We start from the raw sequence: 27,684 nt of genomic DNA, 5'->3' as shown, positions 1-27,684 counted from the left end.
TAGTGAATCTCCTAGGGAGAGTAGCAACAAGTGAACCTACAAATCCAAGATGGCAGCATGTCAAGTCGTTTGTTTGTGACTAGTACATTTTAACCTACTAATAATCTATTTATTTATGGTTGCGTAACTTCGTTGTTGTGTAGTGCAAACTATTTCATTTTTGCTGGTGTAAAGATCACGGGTCCTCCTCAACTTGGCACTTCATTACTTGAAGTTTACCAAAGTAACCCTATCTCTGGCTGGCCTGAGTTCCTCCTTCGTCCGCGGAGTGTCTTGTCCAAGCTGCTCCTTTTTGCTCTTTGCCTGGCTGTCAGTGGCAGCTCAACCCGTTCTCTCGATCTCCCTCAACACCCAATCTACTCACACGCGCAAACACTCACATTGATTCACATACACGCTGTCCCTCTCTCCACTTACCTTCGTTGGCCTCTTGTTTTTTTTGTCAGAGAAAATGACAATTTACGTGGTATTGCTTTGTGCACTGACTTTACTGAACTCTGGAGAAAACGAACATTGTCGCAGGGTGAGTACATCTGACAATGTACTCTCGCGTCCATTAGACATTTTGTATGCAGGAACTAGCTCTTTTTCACTCGGTCCACTCGTCCAAGTGCCGATGCATTTGTGTCATGATGTGAACAGTACGAACTTGTGTCACTACCAAAGTCTAATGGTTTTAAATGACTGTTTTGTATTGTCTGGAAACGCACTTGTAGAATTCGCTTGCAGTAGGTCTCTTAAAAAAGAGAAGCCGTGCAAGGTTATTAAACAGAGGTGCCTAGTTATTATTCTGTTGTTGATATCAGGTAACGTGCAACCTAACCCTGGCCCTGATATGCAATGTCTCCAAACCCCCTCTGATTTTAAATCAAGATCTGGTTTTGGTATTTTTCATTTAAATGTACGCAGCCTGTTGTCAAAAATTGATGGGGTTAGGATTTGGGCTAAATCAACTGATGCTGATGTAATTGTGTTTTCTGAAACCTGGCTCAGCAAGTCTGTTTTTGATAAGGATATTTGTATAAGTGGTTACAATGTTTATCGCACTGATCGGGTTAAGAAAGGTGGGGGTGTGGCTATATATGTAAAATCTAAATTCCATGTAAGTGTGGCAAAGTCTGAAACTATTTGTAAACAGTTGGAATTTCTTGCTTTGAATATTGAGGTTTCAAAGGGCCTCTCTATAACTGTGATTGGCTGTTATAGACCCCCCTCTGCTCTCGGTGATGCATTTTCTTCTTTGACGCACCTTATGTCTAAACTTCTTTACAGTGAAATGATCTTGATTGGTGATCTCAACTGGTGTTGGTTAAAGCCGGTGTCTGATGATTTAAAAATGTTTTGTAATTCTATGAATCTTACCCAGTTGATTAATTCACCCACTCGCCCAAATCTTAAATGCCCAGAGAAATCTACCCTGATTGATTTGATATTGACAAATGTTCCACATAAATATTCTGCTGTTGGTGTTTTTTGTAATGATTTAAGTGACCATTGTGCTGTTGTTGCTGTTAGAAATACTAAGGTTCCAAAGACAAATCCACGTTTTATTCGTAAGAGAAATTTGAAGTGTTTTAATGAGCAGGCTTTCTTTCATGATTTGTTTTATTTTGACTGGAGCAAGATTGAGCTTATCCCTGATGTGGAAACTGCCTGGATATTCTTTCATGATGGTTTTTTCCAAATAGTAAACAAACATGCACCATTCCGCAGGTTCAGGGTTAAAGGGCGGGATAATCCATGGTTTTCTTCTGAGCTGTCTTGTATTATTCACGACCGTAATCTAGCCTGGGCTAAAGCAAGGAAATCTTGTTCTGATGCTGATTGGCTTATTTTTAGGCAGTTAAGAAACAAGTGTTCTTTTCTTCTCAGGAAGGCCAAGTCTGAATATTTTATGTCTGCTACCACTGATAACCTGAATGACCCTAGAAAGTTTTGGAATGCTATTAAGTCTATGTCTGGTAACAGTAATGTTAATGAATTACCGTCATGTGTTTTGAAGGACTCTGTTGCTATATATGACAAAACTGAAATGCTGAATTGTTTCAATGAGCACTTTGTATCATCTGGTAGGCTGTTTGATTCAGTGTCCTCTGTCTCTGTACAACCCTGTGTGGATGAACCAGTGTCCTCTGTCTCTGTACAACCCTGTGTGGATGAACCAGTGAGAGCTGGTCAAACTTTTAGCTTTCTGCCATTCTCAGTGCAGGTGGTACATAAAGCCCTGAAATCCTTAGATCAAAGAAAGCCTGCAGGTCCTGATCTTTTGGATCCCTGCTTTTTAAATCTGGCAGCTGATTTCATAGCTGAACCACTTACATATCTGTTCAATCTAACCCTGGAATGTAATGAAATTCCAAAGATCTGGAAATCAGCTTTTGTCCTACCACTTTTAAAAGGGGGAGATCCAACTCTTTTAAATAATTATAGGCCAATCTCAAAGCTGTCACCCCTGGTGAAAATACTTGAAACCCTTGTAAGTGAACAGCTAAAAGAGTTTTTATTTTATTTACTAACTCTATTTTATCAATGTACCAATCGGGCTTCAGGAAGAAGCATAGCACAATTACAGCAGCCATGAAGGTTTTAAATGATATCACTGAAGCCCTTGACAAAAAACAGCACTGTGTCTCACTTTTTATTGATCTCTCTAAGGCTTTTGATACAGTTGATCATGCTATACTAAGGCAGAGATTGTTGAGTGTAGGTCTTTCGGAGCATGCAGTTGCATGGTTTGCTAACTATCTGTCTGATAGAACTCAGTGCACTCAATTTGATGGGCTCATGTCTGTCAAATTGTCTGTCCTGAATGGTGTGCCCCAAGGCTCTGTACTTGGTCCTCTCTTATTCACTATTTATATAAATGATTTAGACAAAAATGTCCAAAATGCACAACTTCATTTTTATGCTGATGATACTGTTATTTACTGTTGTGCCTCATCTCTTACAAAAGCTTTCCAGAACTTGCAAACTGCTTTTTATACTGTTCAACATACCTTGTGTCAATTGAAGCTTATCCTCAATACTGACAAAACTAAACTAATGGTGTTTTCTAATGCAAGAAATAGACCTCTGAACCTATCACCTATTACTACCTGTCAGGGCAAGGAGATTGAGGTTGTAACCTCATATAAATATCTTGGAATTCTAATTGATGACGGCCTCTCTTTTAAATTGCATATTCAACAACTTACAAAAAAATTGAAGCTGAAATTGGGATTTTATTTTAGGAATAAGGCCTGTTTTTCTTTTGAAGCCAGAAGGAGGCTAGTATCAGCTACATTTATGCCTTTACTAGACTATGGGGATATTTTATATATGAATGCTTCCGCTCAGTGTTTGAGATCAATTGACACTCTTTACCATGGCACTTTGAGATTTATTTTAAACTGCAAAACCCTTACGCACCACTGTACTTTATATACCAGGGTTGGCTGGCCTTCTCTAGTCACTCGTAGGCTCAGTCACTGGTATACTTTTATTTACAAAGCCATTTTGGGTTTACTACCTTTTTATTTGGGCATTTTTATTGTTCAGAAATGTGGTGGGTACTCTCTTCGTTCGCTAGACTTTATCCTGCTAACTGTTCCAAATATTCGAACTGAATTTGGTAAAAGGTCTTTTATGTACTCTGCGCCATCGTCTTGGAACGCATTACAAAATAATTTTAAACTGGAAGAACTTGTCCCGATTGGTGTTTTTAAATCACTGATGAAGGATTTTGAGGCTGATTCCCTGACCTGTCAATGTTTTTAATTTGCTGTTTTTGATATTGTTATACTCTTGTGAATTCAATGGTTTTTACTAGATTACTTGTAGTTTTTCATGTCTGTCTGTAATTTTTGTAATGACTTGGTGCTGCCTATCTTGGCCAGGACGCTCTTGAAAAAGAGATTTTAAATCTCAATGAGCCCTTCCTGGTTAAATAAAGGTTAAATAAAAAATAAAAAATTTGGCTAAGGTGTATGTAAACTTCTGACTTCAACTGTATGTAAACCTGGGATGCAAATACCGATAGCCGCCAATAGACCTACAACCACTCTCTGATGAACTGACTCTCCCGCAGACGGACCGACGACTCCAACAGAGAATACAACAACGACATATGAGCGTAAACATATTGATTACAATTATTCCTGAATGAGCGAGCGTTCATGTGCAAAGGATTAGCATTTCAATGAATATAATTATCCACTGTGTGTAGTGATCCATTTTGTCTTTCCCGCTCCTTATCAGTCCACACCCCCTCTTCTTTGTATACCAAGCCGTCATATCGGTTTAGTGCACTAGGGGATCTTCCCTATCATTGTTAATAACCAATATGTACTGTTTGTTTGTTTGTGCATTTCTGTGATTATTTAGTTAGTTAGTAAATAAATGATTAAGCCAATTGGTGTATGGATGATTCATGGTTTAAGCTAGGTTCGTGCAGATAACCAAACTATGATGTTTGAAATGAGACTGACTTTAATAGAAGACTAATTGATCAGATAATAAAATATCTGAAGAGTTATATTCGGAAAAGTATAACTTTATAATCTGAAGATTTTCCACGGTGCCCCGACTTCCTAGTTAATTAAATATACATGATTAGTTTATTCACGTAATAATAATTACAGAGAATTGATTTGATAAAATAACAGTCTTCACCTTTAATGATACTAAAGAAACGACAGACAATTGAGACATGGATTGTTTATGTGTGCCATTCAGAGGGTGAATGGGCAAAACAAAATATTTAAGTGCTTTTGAACTGGGTATGGTAGTAGGTGCTAGGCGCACCGGTTTGTGTCAAGAACTGCAATGCTGTTGGGTTTTTCACATCAAAGGTTTCCTGTGTGTATCAAGAATAGTCTACCACCCAAAGGACACCCAGCCAACTTGACACAACTGTGGGAAGCATTGGAATCAACAGGAGCCAGCATCCCTGTGGAAAACGCTTTCGACACCTTGAAGAGTCAATGCCCCAATGAATTGACGCTGTTCTGAGGGCAAAGGAGGGGGAGTGGGCACAAATTTGTTTACATCCCTGTTAGTGAACATTTCTCCTTTACAAGATAATTCATCCACCTGACAGGTGTAGCATATCAAGAAGCTGATTAAAAAGCATGATCATTACACCGGTGCACCTTGTGTCGCGAACAATAAAAGGCCACATTAAAATGTGCAGTTTTGTCACACAAAACAATGCCACAGATGTCTCAAGTTTTGTGGGGGAGTGCAATTGACATGCTGACTGCAGGAATATCCAACAGAGCTGTTGCCAGAGAATTGAATGTTCATTTCTATACCATAAGCTGCCTCCAAAGCCCTTTTGTGGGTGAAGGCTCCTTCTTATTGGCTGGGCCTGGCTTCACTGTGGGTGGGCCTGGCTGCAAAGTGGTTGGGCCTATGTCCTCCAAGGCCCACCCATGGCTGCACCCCTGCCCAGTCATGTGAAATCCTTAAATTAGTGCCTAATTTATTTATTTCAATTGACTGATTTCCTGAACTGTAACTCAGTAAAATCTGCATTTTGCGTTTATATTTTTGTTCAGTATATATTAATATTTTGTATTTTATATCACTTGCACTTCTAGAAGCCTTAACAAAGGCTTCCAAACTGGCGGTGACTACAGGGCAAAACAGGCCAATGGACATGGCAAATACTCAACCATTAAAGGTTTAAGGTTTAGAACTTGTTGCCACACATCAGATACATTGGTATATCACTTTACATCACCAGATCACTCTAACTAATGGTTGCAACAAATGTAGCCTCTTACAAGGCATTCCTCAAAATGAGACAGAAACAACAATACCATGCACCAACTACTGGTAGGGTACTGTATTCTTTGGGGTGGAATTACAGTACCTTTTGAAATACAGCACTTCTTTACAGTAATGTACTGTTAAAACAAAGTTTATTTAGAATTTACGGTATAATTGACCAGTTATGCCTAAAATCACCCACAGTGCATTGCGATTTACGGCAATTTACTGTAAATAATGAATACAGTACTGTTATTTCTATTGTATAATATTGTAAAAACAACACCATTTGTTTTACAGTGTAGGTCCAACATCATCAGATCGCCTATGTCGTTCACCCCGTCTGGCAAACGGACTGTTACTCCCTCCAGATCACTGGTAGGCAGACCTGGCAACCCAGATGAGACCTGCAGGACAGGAGACAGCAGGTACAGGGACAAGGTCATTATACACACTTTAGGAATCATGTTATCATATCTGTTCCCTTTCCACTAGCAGCTTGGTTTGGCTCTTTCGGGGACTTGTGCCCCCCCTAAAAATAAGAGATAATAATTTAATGCTACAGACAGTTAAAGTAAACTGTCTGTAACCATGCTAGCATGATAAGTGCACATACAGTATGTTCACTTTCACGTGTGACTGGACCTTACGTAACATGTTATGTTATCATTCTACATGTCTGAGTTACTGTTTAAACTGTTTTTCGCTTAAACTGGATGGGAGCCATGTGGGAGAAGCATGTTTGTTAAAGATCAGACTGGGATGAAACATTCCTCATTAGTAGAGAATTAAGCACTCAGTCAGTGTCTGATAATGATGTGTTCTAGAGAATAACGTTAGATTAGTAATGATGTTTTCTGGATAATCATGTTAGATATGTGAAAGGTCGCCAGGGGAAAGATCTGGTCTTGACCAGGATAAATGTTACAGACAGACAAGAGTCTCACCTGGATCATCGCAGCTAGCTAGCTGCAATCCGAGTGACTACTCCTGGCTAACGTCTCTGTCCCGAAGCAAGCACCAATTAGCCTGGAACTAGCCCATGCTAGGCCCATCTCCCGGCTAGCTGAAGAGGTCCATCAGCCACTCCTGGGCTACAATACCTATTTTGCCATCTGGCCTGGACCCCTTTTACTGCCGGTACGGGGTACGGAACCCCGCCCATTCTTCACAACTGGACTACGTGACGTCCCCTGTATGCCCATCTGCTAGCCTACTAGCCGCGGCCCACTAGCTGTCTAGAGCATATCGGACTGTTAGCTAATAGGTCCATCGGCCAATTTCTCGTGCCACTACTCCTATTTTGCCAATCAGCCTGGGCTCCTTTTACTACACGAAGCCCTGCTTATCCATCACGACTGGACCACCGACGTAATCTGCCCAAGGGTTTTTTTCCAACAGGCCCCTCCGTCGCAACGTCCCCTGAATGCCCATCTGCTAGCCTGCTAGCCGCGGCCCGCTAGCTGTCTAGAGCATATTAGACTGTTGGACTGCTGAATAGATCCATTTGCCAATTGGACTGAACCCCTCTGCTACACGGAACACTACTAATCCATCACGACTGGTCTATCGACGGAACCGCATGAGGAGGCTACAACAGACTTTCCTCCATCGTGACATCCCTTTAAGGCCCTTCTGCTAGCTTGCTAGCCCCGGCCTGCTAGCTGTCTGAATCGCCGTGTCTCCAGGCAGTCCAACCATTCACTGGATCACTCGGCTATGCATGCCTCTCCCTAATGTCAATATGCCTTGTCCATTACTGTTCTGGTTAGTGATTATTGTTTTATTTCACTGTAGAGCCTCTAGCCCTGCTCAATATGCCTTAACCAACCATTTAGTTCCACCTCACACATATGCGATGACATCACCTGGTTTAAATGTTTCTAGAGACAATATCTCTCTCATCATCACTCAATGCCTAGGTTTACCTCCAATGTACTCACATCCTACCATACCTTTGTCTGTACATTATGCCTTGAATCTATTCTATCACATCCAGAAACCTGCTCCTTTTACTCTCTGTTCCGAACGTACAAGACAACCAGTTCTTATAGCCTTTAGCTGTACCCTTATCCAACTCCTCTTTTCCTCTGGTGATGTAGAGATTAATCCAGGACCTGCAGTTCCTAGTTCCACTCCTATTCCCCAGGTGCTCTAATTTGTTGACTTGTGTAACCGTAAAAGCCTTGGTTTCATGCATGTTAACATTAGAAGCCTCCCTAAGTTTGTTTTATTCACTGCTTTAAAACACTCTGCCAACCCGGATGTCTTAGCCGTGTCTGAATCCTGGCTTAGGAAGACCACCAAAAACCCTGAAGTTTCCATCCCTAACTATAATATTTCCCACCAAGATAGAACTGCCAAAGGGGGCGGAGTTGCAATCTACTGCAGAGATAGCCTGCAGAGTTCTGTCTTACTATCCAGGTCTGTACCCAAACAATTAGACCTTTCCAGAAACAAGTCTCTCACCGTTGCCGCTTGCTATAGACTACCCTCTGCCCCCAGCTGTGCCCTGGACACCATATGTGAATTGATTGCCCCCCCCATCTATCTTCAGAACTCGTGCTGCTAGGTCACCTAAACTGGGACATGCTTAACACCCCGGCCATCCTACAATTTAAGCTTGATGCCCTCAATCTCACACAAATTATCAATGAACCTACCAGGTACAACCCCAAATCTGTAAACACGGGCACCCTCATAGATATCATCCTAACCAATTTGTCCTCCAAATACACCTCTGCTGTTTTCAACCAAGATCTCAGCGATCACTGCCTCATTGCCTGCATCCGTAATGGGTCTGCGGTCAAACAACCACCCCTCATCACTTTCAAACACTCCCTAAAACACTTCAGCGAGCAGGCCTTTCTAATCGACCTGGGTATCCTGGAATGATATTGACCTCATCCCGTCAGTAGAGGATGCCTGGTTATTCTTTAAAAAGTGCCTTCCTCACCATCTTAATTAAGCATGCTCCATTCAAAAAATTTAGAACCAGGAACAGATATAGCCCTTGGTTCACTCCAGACCTGACTGCCCTTGACCAGCACAAAAACTTCCTGTGGCGTACTGGATTAGTATCGAATAGCCCCTGTAATATGCAATTTTTCAGGGTATTTAGGAACCAATATACACAGGCAGTTAGGAAAGCTAAGGCTAGCTTTTTCAAACAGAAATTTGCATCCTGTAGCACAAACTCAAAAAAGTTCTGGGACACTGTAAAGTCCATGGAGAATAAGAGCACCTCCTCCCAGCTGCCCACTGCACTGAGGCTAGCAAACACTGTATCCACCGATAAATCCACTATAATTGAGAATTTCAATAAGCATTATTCTACGGCTGGCCATGCTTTCCACCTGGCTACCCCTACCCCAGTCAACAGCCCGGCACCCCAAACAGCAACTCCCCCAAGCCTCCCCCTTCTCCTTCACCCAAATCCAGATAGCTGATGTTCTGAAAGAGCTGCAAAATCTGGACCCCTACAAATCAGCCGGGCTAGACAATCTGGACCCTCTCTTTTGAAAATTATCTGCCGAAATTGTTGCAACACCTATTACTAGCCTGTTCAACCACTCTTTCGTATCGTCTGAGATTCACATAGATTGGAAAGCTGCCGCGATCATCCCCCTCTAGAAAGGGGGAGACACCCAAACTGCTACAGACTATCTATTCTACCCTGCCTTTCTAAGGTCTTCGAAAGCCAAGTTAACAAACAGATTACCGACCATTTCGAATCCCACCGTACCTTCTCCGCTATGCAATCTGGTTTCAGAGCTAGTCATGGGTGAACCTCAGCCACGCTCAAGGTCTTAAATGATATCATAACCGCCATCGATAAGAGACATTACTGATCAGCCGTATTCATCGACCTGGCCAAGATTTTCGACTCTATCAATCACCACATTCTTATCGGCAGACTCAACAGCCTTGGTTTCTCAAATGACTGCCTCGCCTGGTTCACCAACTACTTCTCTGATAGAGTTTAGTGTGTTAAATCGGAGGGCCTGTTGTCTGGACCTCTAGCCGTCTCTATGGGGGTGCCACAGGGTTCAATTCTTGGGCCGACTCTCTTCTCTGTATACATAGCCCATCTGTAAATATCACATCCAACTACCTCATCCCCATACTGTATTTATTTATTTATCTTACCTTTGCACCCCAGTATCTCTACTTACACATTCATCTTCTGCACATCAATCACTCCAGTGTTTAAATGGTATATTGAAATTACTTCGCCACCATGGCCTATTTATTGCCTTACCCAACTTATCTTACCTCATTTGCATACACTGTATATATATTTTTTCTACTGTATTATTGACTGTATTTTTGTTTATTCCATTTGTAACTTTGTGTTGTTGTATGTGTCGAACTGCTTTGCTTTATTCTTGGTCAGGTTGCAGTTGTAATTGAGAACTTGTTTTCAACTAGCCTACCTGGTTAAATAAAGGTGATTTATTTCTATTTTTTTAAACTACAAGGTGGCTGAGAGCCTCAAGTTGCTGACACAGAGAACCTGTGATGGAGAAAAAACACATATTTAATCAGATAATGTTTTATAACTGTACTTATTTGATTTGTCACCCGAGGGGAGTTTGTACAATTTTCATGCCGAACTGATTATATTCTAATGTGAAGTGAATTGGGCAGAAACAATCGTCAATAGTCAAACTATGATTATATCTTTAATCTGCTCATCTCACCCGGCATCTGAACCTCTTGATATCTTGGCTGGAAACCTACCTGAGGTATCGTGACTTATGAGAAGGTGTTAGCCAGCTGTCACTCACGTGCTGGTTAGGCCATGGGCCAGGCTAAACATGTTCATACTGTAGGTGCTCTGTGTGTTTCGGAGAGAGTATATAGTATGTGATGTGTATGCATCAGCAAGTGTGTCACTTGTGAGGCCTTAAGCCCCATTGATCTTCCTGTCGATGTGTGTTTGGGAATGCCTACCTACGTGTGTGTGTATGTATGCCTACGTGTGTGTATGTGTGTGCGTGTGAGACTCACGTGTCAGTGAGGCCAAAGGCCAGGTCCAGCATGTCATTCTCCTCATCAATGATGGGCCCCAGCTGGTCGTACACCTTCTGATCCAGGATCACATGACAGGTGGAACAGGCCAGGGTCCCCTCACACGCACCTGGGGAACGCACACACACACACACACACAAACAATCAAACTGTTAAGACACAGCTTATGAAGGTACTATATCAATATAGCTAATGAACTCAGACCTAGTGAAATGTGCTATATCAATGTAAAGCATTAAATTAATATCACGTCTGGTTCTGGTTGAATCCCTAGACACTCTGGCGCTGTGCTATCTGGGGAGTTGAGTGTAGGGGGTTAGTGGTGGGTGGGTCATTCTGGCAAACCCCTCAGCCTCCAAAATCGCTCCATTCTGAGTAACGGAATGCCCTATTATGTCATAATAATGCCTTATTATGTTGGATGTAATTCACTGTAGAGCATAATTCATTCCAGGGACACAGAGGTCAGTGCGAGTGAGGTAAGACCTCCCCAGTCAGTTCAGCTCCAATTAGTACTGGCCCTTATGATGGTACTGCTGAGCACCTCTAGCATCTCTCCACATCTCTCTTTGTTGATGCTTGTTGATGGTTACAAAGCCCATCCAAAGCCATGAGCTAATCCTGGCTCTGCATCACCATCATATGGGCTGTATCCCTCAGAGACTACGGGATGAATGGATGAGAATATGATACTTTATTAGGATATCAATGTGATGATGTGAATGACGGTCACCCGTGATACAAGTCCGTATTTGACGTCCATCCATGTCTGAGGACATCAGGAGATTACATGGAAACCGGCCACAAGGAGCAACAGTGAGTTCTGTTACCTTCAAGTAGGTTTCAGTTTTGCTGGGGTGTTGTGAATTGGTGTAAGCATTTGCCTCTGATTCCAAAAGTTGCAAGTTCAAATCCAGTGATAGGCTTAAAACAAAAATCTCAAAAACAATTTTCTATCGCAAACCATATATATATATATATATATATATGGTTTGCGATAGAAATATATGATATATGGTTTGCGATAGAAAATTGTTTTTGAGATTTTATATATATACAGTGGGGAGAACAAGTATTTGATACACTGCCGATTTTGCAGGTTTTCCTACTTACAATGCATGTAGAGGTCTGTAATTTTTATCATAGGTACACTTCAACTGTGAGAGACGGAATCTAAAACAAAAATCCAGAAAATCACATTGTATGATTTTAAAATAATTAATTTGCATTTTATTGCATGACAAGTATTTGATCACCTACCAACCAGTAAGAATTCCGGCTCTCACAGACCTGTTAGTTTTTCTTTAAGAAGCCCTCCTGTTCTCCACTCATTACCTGTATTAACTGCACCTGTTTGAACTCGTTACCTGTATAAAAGACACCTGTCCACACACTCAATCAAACAGATTCCAACCTCTCCACAATGGCCAAGACCAGAGAGCTGTGTAAGGACATCAGGGATAAAATTGTAGACCTGCACAAGGCTGGGATGGGCTACAGGACAATAGGCAAGCAGCTTGGTGAGAAGGAAACAACTGTTGGCGCAATTATTAGAAAATGGAAGAAGTTCAAGATGACGGTCAATCACCCTCGGTCTGGGGCTCCATGCAAGATTTCACCTCGTGGGGCATCAATGATCATGAGGAAGGTGAGGGATCAGCCCAGAACTACACGGCAGGACCTGGTCAATGACCTGAAGAGAGCTGGGACCACAGTCTCAAAGAAAACCATTAGTAACACACTACGCCGTCATGGATTAAAATCCTGCAGCGCACGCAAGGTCCCCCTGCTTAAGCCAGTGCATGTCCAGGCCTGTCTGAAGTTTGCCAATGACCATCTGGATGACCCAGAGGAGGAATGGGAGAAGGTCATGTGGTCTGATGAGACAAAAATAGAGCTTATTGGTCTAACTCCACTCGCCGTGTTTGGAGGAAGAAGAAGTATGAGTACAACCCCAAGAACACCATCCCAACCGTGAAGCATGGAGGTGGAAACATCATTCTTTGGGGATGCTTTTCTGCAAAGGGGACAGGACGACTGCACCGTATTGAGGGGAGGATGGATGGGGCCATGTATCGCGAGATCTTGGCCAACAACCTCCTTCCCTCAGTAAGAGCATTGAAGATGGGTCGTGGCTGGGTCTTCCAGCATGACAACGACACGAAACACACAGCCATGGCAACTAAGGAGTGGCTCCGGAAGAAGCATCTCAAGGTCCTGGAGTGGCCTAGCCAGTCTCCAGACCTGAACCCAATAGAAAATCTTTGGAGGGAGCTGAAAGTCCGTATTGCCCAGCGACAGCCCCGAAACCTGAAGGATCTGGAGAAGATCTGTAGGGAGGAGTGGGCCAAAATCCCTGCTGCAGTGTGTGCAAACCTAGTCAAGAACTACAGGAAACGTATGATCTCTGTAATTGCAAACAAAGGTTTCTGTACCAAATATTAAGTTCTGCTTTTCTGATGTATCAAATACTTATGTCATGCAATAAAATGCAAATTAATTACTTAAAAATCATACAATGTGATTTTCTGGATTTTTGTTTTAGATTCCGTCTCTCATAGTTGAAGTGTACCTATGATAAAAATTACAGACCTCTACATGCTTTGTAAGTAGGAAAACCTGCAAAATCGGCAGTGTATCAAATACTTGTTCTCCCCACTGTATATATATATATATATACAGTGGGCTCCAAAATTACTGGCACCCCTGACTGGCAATGCACAAACAATACTTAAAAAAATATAAACAATATAATTGTAGAGATAAACTCAAAAAACCCAACATGTGAGAAATACTGTACTTTATTAATGTTTCAATGGAACCAACCAAAATCATACAATTATTTAATACAAAATAAATTGAACCAAAATCAAGGTTTCATAATTATTGGCACTCCTCATTTAGTACTTAGTGCAACCACCTCTGGCAAGGAAACCAGAGTCTTTTCCTGTAATGTTTGACAAGGTTAAGGAACACATTTGGAGAGATTTTGGACCATTCCTCTATGCAGATCCTTTCAAGATCCTTCACATTCTTGAGTTTGCGCTTATCAACTGCCCTCTTCTACTCAGCCCACAGGTTTTCGATTGGATTGACGTCCGGCGACTGAGATGGCCATGGCAGAACATTGATTTTGTTGTCACAGAACCATTTCTGTGTGGATCTTAATGTATGTTTCGGGTCATAGTCTTTTTGGAAAGTCCAACTACGGCCATGTCCCAGCCTTCTGGCAGAGGCAACCAGATTGTCAGCCAATATTGCCTGATACTTGGTGGAATTCATTATGCCATCAATCTTAACCAGTGCCCCTGGACCTCTGGAATTAAAACAGCCCCAAAACATCACTGACCACCCTCCATATTTCACCGTGGGTATGAGGTACCTCTCCTTGTATGCATCTGTTTCGACGCCAAACATGCCGATGTTGTATCTGACCAAAACTTTCAATTTTGGTATTATCTGACCAGAGCACCTTCTTCCAGTCATAATTTAAATGACGTTTGGCAAACTCCAAGCGCTTGCGTCTATGTCTTGTGGTCAGAAAGGGCTTTCTTCTGGCAACCCTTCCAAAAAGCCTGTGGTTGTGGAGGTGGCGTCCGATGGTGCTTTTTGAAACCTGGTGACCCCAAGACGCCAACAAGGCCTGCAATTCTTTCACAGTGATTCTTGGGGATTTTGTTGCTTCTCTCACCATCCTCCTCCCTATCCTGGGGGGCAAAATGCATTTGCGTCCTCTACCCGTGAGATTTTCAACTGTTCCATATATTTTGAATTTTTTTATAATTGCCCTGACAGTGCTCAGTGGTATATTCAATCGTTTGTGGATCTTCTTGTAGCCATTACCAGATTTATGAAGGTCTACGACCATCTGTCTCTTTTGAACTGCCAGTTCTTTTAATTTTCTTCATGGTGTTGGATGACAGTGGGATATTGCATGCGTGTTCCCTCATTTTTATACCCTAGTGAAACAGGAAGTGATGTAATGGCTCAATATAGTTCCTTAAACTTAAATTAGTGGAATTAATTTGTGGTTTAATTTTGGTAGATGTTATTTACAATAATCTTTAATGGTGCCATTAATTGTGAAACCTTGATTTGGAGGACATTGATTTTTAATTAAATCGATCAATTATTTTGGTTGGTTCCATTGAAACATTAATAAAGTATCGTATTTCTCACATGTTGGTATTTTAAGTTCTCTATAATTAATATTTGTTTAAGCATTATTTGTGCATTGCCAGTCAGGGGTGCCAGTAATTTTGGAGCCCACTGTATATTGCTGGTTTAGGACATCATGTTTCTAAATTCTTCCAGCTCAAAGGGTGAGGGATAAGGGATGATGTATATCAGGATCTATCGGTAGAGCAGAGCCCAAGACTTGACTGACTTTCGTTTAGTTCATTTGATTGAAACTTTTGGGGGAATACATCTTCACCCTGCAGTTTCAGTATGGGGAAAGTGAGTGAGTGAGTGAGTGAGTGAGGCGCCATGGTGTGTGGTTGGAGCTAAAAACATTGTTTTGTTCATTTGATGGGACATGGATGTCCAGAAGGCTCAGAGGATCAAGGCACTATAAAGTTCTGGAGCTACTGGATTAAGGTCTACTCTAAGGCATGTAGCAGTTTTCACTGTGAGGAGAGAGAAAGAGGCGAGAGGTTGGGAGCTTTACACCTGGCTGAGCCACGCGTTGGGTTCGTTCAAAACACAGTTCCACCCACACCCTGGACCTGCCCAGAAACAGTCCATTAAAATCAGTTCAGCCTATGAAATGCACATTCCATTCAGGACGTCCTTTCTTCTGCGAGAGGAGAGTTCTCTCTGAATAAGGAGAATGTTATCGGAGCACTTGGTTTTTACCAGCCGTGGCCTCACATGGTCCAAGTAGGATTGAGAACGAATGGAGTCCCTCTCTCTCTCCTTCCCTCTCTCCTTTCCCTTCGCGCCTCTTACACTGTTCTGCAGCCACATTCCACCTGCTAACGAACTCTTTCTGCAGCACCACCCAGGACCTCTTTGGCTTAACTACTTTCTTCAGGCCCTCCATCAACATTGTTGATAACTTTGCACCCAATTTGAGTTTGTTCTTTATTAGTCTGGGTTGCCAGATCTGCCTGTCCAACTTTCTGGTTGCATTTAAGTTATTGCTTGTGGCTGTGCAGGCCATTGCGAGGCCCACATGGTTTGACACGAGGTGTTAGTTTAGTAGAAATCCAGCAATACTTTGAGGGCCCTCGAGGGCCGGTAGTTGAGTAGCCCTGCCATAGAGGTCCTATATAGCAGTGATTCTCAACTGGTGGGTCGCAACCAAAATTTGGGTCGCCGTAAGTTTTGATTGGGTCACGGGAGTCTGAGTAAGAAATACACACAAAAACATACAGTACGAGTAGAAAGTTTGACACCTACTCATTCAAGGGTTTTCTTTGTTTTTACTATTTTCTACACTGTAGAATAATAGTGAAGACATCAAAAATATGATATAACACATATGGAATCATGTAGTAACCACAAAAAAGTATTAAACAAATCAAAATATATTTTAGATTCTTCAAAGGAGCCACCCTTTGCCTTGATGACAGCTTTGCATGTTCTTGGCATTCTCTCAACCAGCTTTATGAGGTAGTCACCATTAACTAAGAACGTGAGAAAATTTTCCTCATAAAAACTAATAATTGTAAATATCTTACACACATACCACAAGTACCTAACCTGAGGACAGTGTTAATAACGGCATGTGAAAATCAAGACAATTAAGTGTCTCTTTTGGAAATGTTTTTAACATAAAATGATTCACCAGATAACTCTAAAATGAACAATGTTGAAGTCCTGACATCTGCAAAAGAAGACAGAACACCAGACCGGTTTTCTTTCTCTTTTTAACACTGAGTCCTTCCAGGGATCCAGATTGTATCTTGTCAATGCCTAAATAGGACAGGTGTGCATGAGAAAAGAGCAGAAAAGAGAGGCAGAGGAAGAGAAAGGGAATATAGAGCGAGAAAGAAAGCCTTGCAAACATCAAAGGTGACGTTGCTGACGCATATTGTGTTCACCCCCTCTCTTTGACCCTCTCTCTCTCTCTGCTTCTTCTCTGCCTCCCTCCCTCTGTTCTAGCACTCTTTCTGGATAGACTGTTTGATCCTGGGGCTCATCCATATAAAGCCATGCAAATATTTAGTGGAAACCAAACCAAACGTGCCCAGAGTGCCAGAGGTAAATGTTGAAGTGCCACTTAGCGAGAGGGTGACAGTCTTACTACATGCCCTAATATGGACACAATGCCATGCCATCCTCCATCTTCTTCTCAGCTTCTTCTGGGAAATGTGTCTTGGATCTTATCAAATAAACACAGCATCAGAAATATGGACCCATGTTGGCAATTTCCAGGATGCCAACAGTGTATGCACCATATACAGTAAAGCATTTAACCAGGACTGTATCCACTTGTCTGTTGACCACTTCCACCATGGCACACCAAACTTACCAAAGCCATCAATATCTACGTTTTGGTCGACGACCAGGTCTAGAAGACTTGCCCTTGGCACAGGAAGTGGTGATCTTCTGCCCGTCACGGTTGACGAAATAGACTGTCACCTTCTCCTCTGACCTAGAGTAGGGGAGAGAGAGTAAATGGAGACAGAATGAGACAGAATGAGAGCGTGAGAGAGCGCGAGAGAGAGGGGGGATCATTCAAGTGTATTCAGGTGTATACTGTACATTACTCTTCAGGTGAGCCAAGAATAACATCATAAAACCTTCACAGGATCAAAACAAATTGGACTGCCTTTGAACCCAACTGAAATGAGTTTACATGATGTATGTTAGCGGTGCAAGTACATTTAGTTACCTTTGAAGCCTCAAAAGGACCAAAGTATCCAGGTAATGCTACCCACACACACATCATTCTATTAATTTTTCAGTTACTCTTTTTCTTAGAAAAACTAAAACATAGTTTCACTGCTATGTAGGCTTTAAGTGGATGGTCAACAAACCACGGTGCCGCTTTAGTCACAGTACCAAGTATCCCCTCGTCTTACTACATCATCTGAAAAAAAGCAACACTGTCTGTTGAGTATCCAACACTGTAGTGGTTTGGTTGCCAGAGCACAGCACCCAAACACCATCAACATAACAGACTTTTACAAGGCAGACTGTTCTGTGTGCTGTACTGTACTGTGTTGGCCAGAGGCTTTGGTTTATAGAGTTAGACAATAAGAACAACACACTTTCTCTGTTTGTACTCTCACATGCTGAATCACTGCCATGGGGGTTTAAAACCTCTTAAGGATCAGACCCTTTTTTATATATTTTTGCCTAAAATTACATACCCAAATCTAACTGCCTGTAGCTCAGGACCTGAAGCAAGGATATGCATATTCTTGATACCATTTGAAAATAAACACTTTGAAGTTTGTGGAAATGTAAAATTAATGTAGGAGAATATAACACATTAGATCTGGTAAAAGATAATACAAAGAAAAAAACATATTTGAAATGCAAGAGAAAGGCCATAACGTATTATTGCATCAAGACTGCCCAGGTGTGCCTAATTGGTTTATTAATACATTTTCAAGTTCATAATTGTGCTCACTCCTCAAACAATAGCATGGTATTCTTTCACTTTAATAGCTACTGTAAAGTGGAAAGTGCAGTTAGATTAGCAAGAATTTAAGCTTTCTGCCCATATCAGATATGTCTATGTCCTTGGAAAAAATGTTGTTACTTACAACCTAATGCTAATCATATTAGCCTATGTTAGCACAACCGTCCCGCGGGGGGACACCGATCCCGTAGAGGTTTTAACAGAGGTGAGACCGAGAGCTTGATAACTGTCATGTCAGTCAGTGCTCCTCCCCCCTATGCAAACAAACATAGTCTTCATTGTAACCAGACAACATGGTTTAGTCAAGGTCAAAGTGTTCATGCTGCTGCCACTAACAATTTAATTATTAATTTATATACCATACTACAAGAAATGTGAAATACTAATTAAATATATCAAATGCAATCAGGGAAGGACTGGTCATCTGGCATTTCAGGCAAATGCCAGATGAGCTGATCCATTTTTAGCCCAGTACAGCACACAGAAACAGTCGGCAAAATTATAATTATCTGGCTACAACTTGGGGTCTCAAGGGGGGGAAAAAATGGGCCGGTGTGAGGGCCTCAAGGGAAAAAATTGTCCGGTGTGTTATAAATGCCAGGGATGATTTCTGGTCTAAGTCCGCCTCTGAATTAAATACTAAACCAAAAGAGTCAACAGCACATACAATGGAAGGGAGCGTCTCCTTAGCACACAGTGGTTTATGGTAATCTTTTGCTGCCCTCTTGTGTCTATGTAAGTCGCTCTGGATAAGAGCGTCTGCTAAATGACTTAAATGTAAATGTAAATGTATGTGAGAAGACAGTTTTGGCATGGAGTCGCCACCCCTTCTCCCTGAAGAGTGCACCTGCTCACAATTTTATTGGTTGCATACACTTATTTTGCAGATGCTTATGTTTCTAACTCCAACAGTGCAGTAACACCTCACAATACACACCAATTCCCCAAAATAAAAATGAACACATTAAGAAATGTCAGAGTCCGGAATATAAAATATATAAAATAAAATAAAAAAATATATATATACACTGAGTGTACAAAACATTAGGAGCACCTGCTCCTTCCATGACATAAACTGACCAGGTGAATCCAGGTGAAAGCTATGATCCCTTATTGATGTCACCTGTTAAATCCACTTTGATCAGTGTAGATGAAGGGGAGGAGACAGGTTAAAGAAGGATTTTTAAGCCTTGAGACAATTGCGATACGGATTGTGTATGTGTCCCATTTAGAGGGAGAATGGACAAGACAAAAGATTTAAGTGCCTTTGAACGGGGTATGGTAGTAGGTGCCAGGCGCATCGGTTTGTGTCAATAACTGCAATGCTGCTGGGTTTTTCCACGCTCAACAGTTTTCGGTGTGTATCAAGAATGGTCCCCTACCCAACGGACATCCAGCCAAGTGCAGGCCAGTGGTCGAAAACGGGTCATTGAGAGGACAATGGAAGCTGACACGAATTGTGCAGCGCAACATGGAGAAAACCACATGAGTACATGCATCCATCATGCCGTGTGTCAAAATTGCAGGCCGGTGGTGGTGAAGGTGTGGAGTGAGTTTTCATGGCGCACATTGGGCCCCTTGATAAAAGTTGATCAATGTTTGAATGTCACAGGATATCTGAACATCGTTGCCAATCAGGTGCATTCCTTCATGGAAGCAGTGTATCCACCTGCAAATAGATTTTTTCATCAGGATAATACCCATGCCACAAGGCTAGGATTGTCCAGGAATGGTTCCACAAACGTCAATTCAGCTTACTGCAGTGGCCTGCCCAGTCACCAGATCTCAATCCAATTGAGCATCTCTGGGATGAGATGGAACAAGCTATTCGGAGTAGAGATCCACTACCAGCCAACTTGACACAACTGTGGGAAGCATTGGAGTCAACATGGGCCAGTATCCCTGTGGATCGCTTTCAACACCTTGTAGAGTCCAATTGAGGCTGTTCTGAGGGAAAAATGGGGGTGCAACTCAATATTAGGAAGTTGTTCATAATGTTTTCTACACTCAGTGTATAATGATGTGTATAGACAGTATGGACAGTATATGAATAGAAGAGGTGTAGGATGAGCCTTGACAAGATTAAAGTACATACATATGAAGTTGGTAAAACAGTATGTAAACATAATTAAAGTGACCGGTGTTCAATGACTATGTACATAGGGCAGCAATCTCTAATATGCAGGGGAGAGTAGAGATTGGGAGGCGGGTAGTCACAGTGACTAAGTTTAGGGTAGGTTCCAGTGCGGTGGCCGGCTTGTGGTGACTATTTAACAGTCTGATGGCCTGGAGACACCGCCTTGTGGTGACTATTTAACAGTCTGATGGCCTGGAGACACCGCCTTGTGGTGACTATTTAACAGTCTGATGGCCTGGAGACACCGCCTTGTGGTGACTATTTAACAGTCTGATGGCCTGGAGACACCGCCTTGTGGTGACTATTTAACAGTGCCCCCAGTAATGCGTTGGGCTGATCACACCACCCTCTGGAGAGCCCTGCGGTTGGACGGTGCAATTGCCCACAGCCTGACAGGATTCTATCAATGGTGCATCTGTAGAAGTTTGTGAGGGCCTTAGGGGCCCAGACAGACGCTGTTGCGCCTTATTTACCACACTGTCTGTGTGGATGGATCATTTCAGGTTGTCAGTGATGTGCACACTGAGGAACTTGAAGCTTATCACCCTCTCTACTGTGGCCCCGTCGATGTGGATGGGGCGTGTTCTCTCTGCTGTCTCCTGAAGTCCACAATCAGCTCCTTCGTTTTGCTGACGTAGGAGTGGTTATTTTCCTGGCACCACTCCACCAGGGCCCTCACCTTCTCCCTGTAGGCTGTCTCGTCATTGTTGGTAATCAGGCCTACCACTGTTGTCTCATCAGCAAACTTGATGATTGAGTTGGAGACGAGTAAATAATGTAAGAAATAAAACTAAAAAACAAACAAAATACTGAAAGTTGGCTAGAAACAGGGCAACCCTTTCTGTTGGCACCATCTTGTCTGGCACTTTCAATGTAAAAGAAATGTCAGTGCACTTTGGTTCGTTCCTCAGGACATTCTCAGGACTGCTGCTTCTTTCTAGGAACTGGCTAAGCTGGTATGGCCTTATAGGCAAGATAAGGGATTCTAAACCCAGTAATCACCACCCTTCTAGATGTACAGTCATTTGTGGCTGTGTTCAAGGCCATCTCATTACAGATAAACTTGATCTGAGGAAATTTGAGCTGTTGTTCAGAAACAACTATGGCGATTGCTGTTTTAAACTAACTGTCCAGTGAAAATATAACTTATAAAAGTTAATATTCTGTTAACTCATACCCAAATAATGTTGTTGACTCGTATTTGTGGCCAAAGCATAAATTGGAGAAAAAACACCCCACCTCAAACTTGCATCTCAAACAGACCGTTTCATAAAATGCTAACTATTTCAAAGTAAAGGTAGCTGCTTCCCGGACTGGTCTCGGAGTAGTGGGCATGTCTAAAGAAGTGGGTGTATGAAAGCAATCGTGACAAGACATGAAGATCTGCCACCAGGGTAACCTAATTCGACAAGTTTAATAATGACATTGCACACAGTAACCTACACAATTGCAATGAAATGTGATACATTAAAATGTTCACAACATAAATGTTTTCCACACCCTGAGTGATTTCAGGACACCATAATTTTGAGTTTCCCAAACGTCCTCAAATTAATTTCTATGTGCCTTCCTACACAGTCATGTTTCCATGAATCTCTGCACTCGCTGGCAAGAACTGGCAGAAAATCTGACCAATTACATGTGCGCTTTCGATACACCTACTTTTTTCCCCCAAAACCCCAATTTCTTTCGATGTACCCAGTCTCTGGCTGCCATATTGGGCTGCAGCTACCTTCTTCTCTGCTATTTCCTCATAGAACATGATGTCATGTTGGCTCATTGGCTGAGCTGGCCAATCATCGGTCTACTTGCATGAATGATATTAATGAGCAGTATAAGCCCACACCATTCTAAAACTGTGAAGGACCTCGGCGTTACTCTTGACCCTGATCTCTCTTTTGACGAACATATCAAGACTGTTTCAAGGACAGCTTTTTTCCATCTACGTAACATTGCAAAAATCAGAAATTTTCTGTCCAAAAATGATGCAGAAAAATTAATCCATGCATTTGTTAGTTCTAGGTTAGACTACTGCAATGCTCTACTTTCCGGCTACCCGGATAAAGCACTAAATAAACTTCAGTTAGTGCTAAATACGGCTGCTAGAATCCTGACTAGAACCAAGAAATTTGATCATATTACTCCAGTGCTAGCTTCCCTACACTGGCTTCCTGTTAAGGCAAGGGCTGATTTCAAGGTTTTACTGTTAACCTATAAAGCGTTACTGGGCTTGCTTCTACCTATCTTTCCGAGTTGGTCCTGCCGTACATACCTATACGTACGCTGCGGTCACAAGACGCAGGCCTCCTAATTGTCCCTAGAATTTCTAAGCAAACAGCGGGAGGCAGGGCTTTCTCCTATAGATCTCCATTTTTATGGAACGGTCTGCCTACCCATGTGAGAGACGCAGACTCGGTCTCAACCTTTAAGTCTTTACTGAAGACTTATCTCTTCAGTAGGTCATATGATTGAGTGTAGTCTGGCCCAGGAGTGTGAAGGTGAACGGAAAGGCTCTGGAGCAACGAACCGCCCTTGCTGTCTCTGCCTGGCCGGTTCCCCTCTCTCCACTGGGATTCTCTGCCTCTAACCCTATTACAGGGGCTGAGTCACTGGCTTACTGGTGCTCTTTCATGCCGTCCCTGGGAGGGGTGCGTCACTTGAGTGGGTTGAGTTACTGACGTGATCTTCCTGTCTGGGTTGGCGCCCCCCCCTTGGTTTGTGCTGTGGTGGAGATCTTTGTGGGCTATACTCGGCCTTGTCTCAGGATTGTAAGTTGGTGGTTGAAGATATCCCTCTAGTGGTGTGGGGGCTGTGCTTTGGCAAAGTGGGTGGGGTTATATCCTTCCTGTTTGGCCCTGTCCGGGGGTTTCTTCTGATGGGGCCACAGTGTCTCCTGACCCCTCCTGTCTCAGCCTCCAGTATTTATGCTGCAGTAGTTTATGTGTCGGGGGGCTAGGGTCATTTGGTTATACCTGGAGTACTTCTCCTATCTTATCCAGTGTCCTGTGTGAATTTAAGTATGCTCTCTCTAATTCTCTCGTTCTCTCTTTCTTTCTTCTCTCTCGGAGAACCTGAGCCCTAGGACCATACGTCACGGCAAACCGGGCATGATGTCCGGGCATGAGGTCCGCCTGGCCTTGCTGCTATTCCAGTTTCAGCTGTTCTGCCTGCGGTTATGGAACCCCTACCTGTCCCAGACCTGCTGTTTTCAACTCTTAATGATCGGCTATGAAAAGCCAACTGATATTTATTCCTGATTATTATTTGACCATGCTTGTCATTTATGAACATTTTGAAAATCTTGGCTCTCTCTAATTCTCTCTTTCTTTCTCTCTCTCGGAGGACCTGAGCCCTAGGACCATACGTCAGGACTACCAGGCATGATGACTCCTTGCTCGGCTATGAAAAGCCAACTGAAAATTATTCATGATTATTATTTGACCATGCTTGTCATTTATGAACATTTTGAAAATCTTAGCTCTCTAATTCTCTCCTTCTCTCTTTCTTTCTCTCTCTCGGAGGACCTGAGCCCTAGGTCAATACGTCAGGACTACCGGGCATGATGACTCCTTGCTGTCCCCAGTCCACCTGGCCTTGCTGCTATTCCAGTTTCAACAGACCTGCTGCTTTCAACTCTTAATGATCGGCTATGAAAAGCCAACTGACATTTATTCCTGATTATTATTTGACCATGCTTGTCACTTATGAACATTTTGAACATCTTGGCCATGTTCTGTTATAATCTCCACCCGGCACAGCCAGAAGAGGACTGGCCACCCCTCATAGCCTGGTTCCTCTCTAGGTTTCTTCCTAGGTTTTGGCCTTTCTAGGGAGTTTTTCCTAGCCACCGTGCTTCTACACCTGCATTGCTTGCTGTTTGGGGTTTTAGGCTGGGTTTCTGTACAGCACTTCGAGATATTAGCTGATGTACGAAGGGCTATATAAAATAAACTTGATTTGATTCTGTTTGTTGGGTATGTCCACACCATTGCTTTGCGCAGTTTAAGTCGACATGCGATAATAGTTGTTACATTTTTCTTTCGAGGGTAATATGTTGAGGTTTATGGCTAGTGCTGAACACTAAGTAATAACGTTATAGACGTACATTTTTCCTACCTTGGTGGCTGTACACAGATGCTCAGTAGCGCTGTATTATCGCCAGAGGCCTGGGTCAGATATGGTGATATTAAAATCCTAGATGCTGCGTGAAACGGAACATCACATTACGTTCGGCATCGTAACAAACCGTGCAAACGTGTAAAAACTGTCTTAATGCAGACGCAACCGACATGTTGCCACGACGCCAACGTAAAATAGCCTAAAGTATAGCCAATCAATAATGAGAAGCAGCTCGGGAGTGTAGAAATGTACCAGGCTAGAGTGGAGTGCAAAACCTTTACCTTACTTGCTGTCCTAAATAGATTACTCCTGGCTCCCTCGGAATTGCTCATAGGACAGGAGGGGACAAATTACACAGAACAATGTAACCCAAACCAGGATTTGTGTGTGTGTGTGGGCCTGTGCATGTGCTTGTGTGTCTTGAGCAGCACTGTGCGTGGTAGGTTACTAATTAATTTAAAACCCTAGACTCCATGGTTTATTTCTAATACTGATTATTGCCTCCCACAAGCACTCTAAAATGTAATTTAAAAAATAAAGTACATGAATTGATACATTTACTAAGTAGATTAATTGTTTTGCATTTCTTAACCTGGTTATTTCTCTAAAATAAAGTGGAACCGTTCGTTCAGGCATTGTTTAGACTTGACCTAGTATCAATGTATAGGCTACAGTAGCTGCCGGCTACAGTCAAGTGATTTTTAACCATAGACTTGTTAAACTCTCTCATGCAGCCTTGATTTTGTTTAAATTAACAATGAACCCTCAGCTCAATGTATAAACTACAGTAAGACTCGGCATTAGCATTAGACTTTCGATAGAAGTTGCCCTTAGGCACAGATCTAGGATCAGCATACCCTCTAATCCCAACCTTAATTAGTGGAAACTGCTAAATTGACCAGAGATCAGTGTCTAGGGCAGCTTTATACCTACTGAGTGAGTGGAGGTGGGGATGAAGGAGGAATAGGGGAGGAGACAATGGTTTAATTAGAAGACTGGGTGGAAGTAAGGATGGGGGGATAATCAAAACTCAGGGACAGATTAGAGTTAGATCATAATCCCCAATACTGAGAGAGAGAGAGAGAGAGAGAGAGAGAGAGAGAGAGAGAGAGAGAGAGAGAGAGAGAGAGAGACTCTTTCGCCCACTAGATGGTGATAATGGCTTTACAGTCAGTATTCAGAGTTACAGCGAAGTCAAAGTAGACTAGTGCCAAGCGATAAACTGAGCAAGTCTGGCTGCATTTACACAGGCAGCCCAATTCTGATAGTTTTCTACTAATTTGTCTTTTGAAGAATCTCATCAGATCTTTTCCAGAGCAGGTCTGATTGGTCAAAAGACCGGTAACGTAATGTCTCCATGAGTGACAGAACACTGAGCCAATCACGGCGCAATGCTGTGTATTTTCTGCTGGATTGCCCCACCACCACAGAAAGCACTGAGCTAAGCTGAAACACCTGCATTTTGGAGCTGCCTTACTCAAGAATACAATAAAAAAACATGTTTGTATGCAGCTTTATTAACGCAATGATATATATATTTTTTACATTGTTCACACGCCTAGGCTATTGATAGATTGAATATGGATTTATTGGATTTATTGATCTCAGATTCTCAGTTTGTCAGTATCAAAGTAGCCTCTCATTTCAATCATTAAAATATATTCATTACTTCAGAGGCCCCCAGGCAACACCCCCAGGTACCCCATCCAGGGTTCACTTGTTCCAGCACCTTCCAATTGACAAATTAAGCACTGCAATGCAGTATGATGTCAAACAGTGCAAAAATAATAAGAAAATTAAAATATATAAAACCAAATCAAGAAATGTCACCTCATAAGGCTGTGGTAATGGAGTGTGAAGTAACCACATCAGTAGGTAGGCTAGGTATGACTCATCAACACAGAATGGGAGCAGTTACGATGTGGTGGTAGTGTGAGGGACAGTCAGAGAACAGTGACTGACTAAGTAACAATGAGAATGTGTAGCCTACATGTGAGAATGTGTGACTACAGTCGTGGCCAAAAGTTTTGAGAATGACACAAATATACATTTTCACAAAGTCTGCTGCCTCAGTTTGTATGATGGTAATTTGCATATACTCCAGAATGTTATGAAGAGTGATCAGATGAATTGCAATTAATTGCAAAGTCCCTCTTTGCCATGCAAATGAACTGAATCCCCCAAAAACATTTCCACTGCATTTCAGCCCTGCCACAAAAGGACCAGCTGACATCATGTGAGTGATTCTCTCGTTAACACAGGTGTGAGTGTTGACGAGGACTAGGCTGGAGATCACTCTGTCATGCTGATTGAGTTCGAATAACAGACTGGAAGCTTCAAAAGGAGGGTGATGCTTGGAATCATTGTTCTTCCTCTGTCAACCATAGTTACCTGCAAGGAAACACGTTCCGTCATCATTGCTTCCCACAAAAAGGGCTTCACAGGCAAGGATATTGCTGCCAGTAAGATTGCACCTAAATCAACCATTTATCAGATAATTAAGAACTTCAAGGAGAGTGGTTCAATTGTTGTGAAGAAGGCTTCAGGGCGCCCAAGAAAGTCCAGCAGGCGCCAGGACCGTCTCCTAAAGTTGATTCAGCTGGGGCACCACCAGTACAGAGCTTACTCAGGAATGGCAGCAGGCAGGTGGGAGTCCATCTGCACGCACAGTGAGGCAAAGACTTTTGGAGGATATTCTGCAAAAAGTACAGGGATTATATATTCTGCAAAAAGTACAGGGATTGGACTGCTGAGTACTGGGGTAAAGTCATTTCTCTGATGAATCGCCTTTCCGATTGTTTGGGGCATCTGGAAAAAATCTTGTCCGGAGAAGACCAGGTGAGCGCTACCATCAGTCCTGTGTCATGCCAATAGTAAAGCATCCTGAGACCATTCATGTGTGGGATTGCTTCTCAGCCAAGGGAGTGGGCTCACTCACAATTTTGCCTAAGAACACAGCCATGAATAAAGAATGGTACCAACACATCCTCCGAGAGCAACTTCTCCCAACTATCCAGGAACAGTTTGGTGACGAACAATGCCTTTT

The 27,684-nt window shown here is 42.5% G+C and overlaps 1 pseudogene; it reads right to left on the bottom strand.

Annotated features, from left to right (window-relative positions):
- Positions 1 to 5,886: 5,886 nt before the first annotated feature.
- Positions 5,887 to 21,224, bottom strand: LOC139547088 (adrenodoxin-like; annotated as a pseudogene).
- Between the last annotated feature and the right edge of the window lie 6,460 nt (positions 21,225 to 27,684).

The sequence above is a fragment of the Salvelinus alpinus genome, chromosome 20 (assembly GCF_045679555.1).
Source record: "Salvelinus alpinus chromosome 20, SLU_Salpinus.1, whole genome shotgun sequence".
Lineage (NCBI taxonomy): Eukaryota > Metazoa > Chordata > Actinopteri > Salmoniformes > Salmonidae > Salvelinus > Salvelinus alpinus.
Note: the sequence above shows the minus strand (reverse complement) of the source record. Positions and strands in the feature narration are given on the sequence as shown.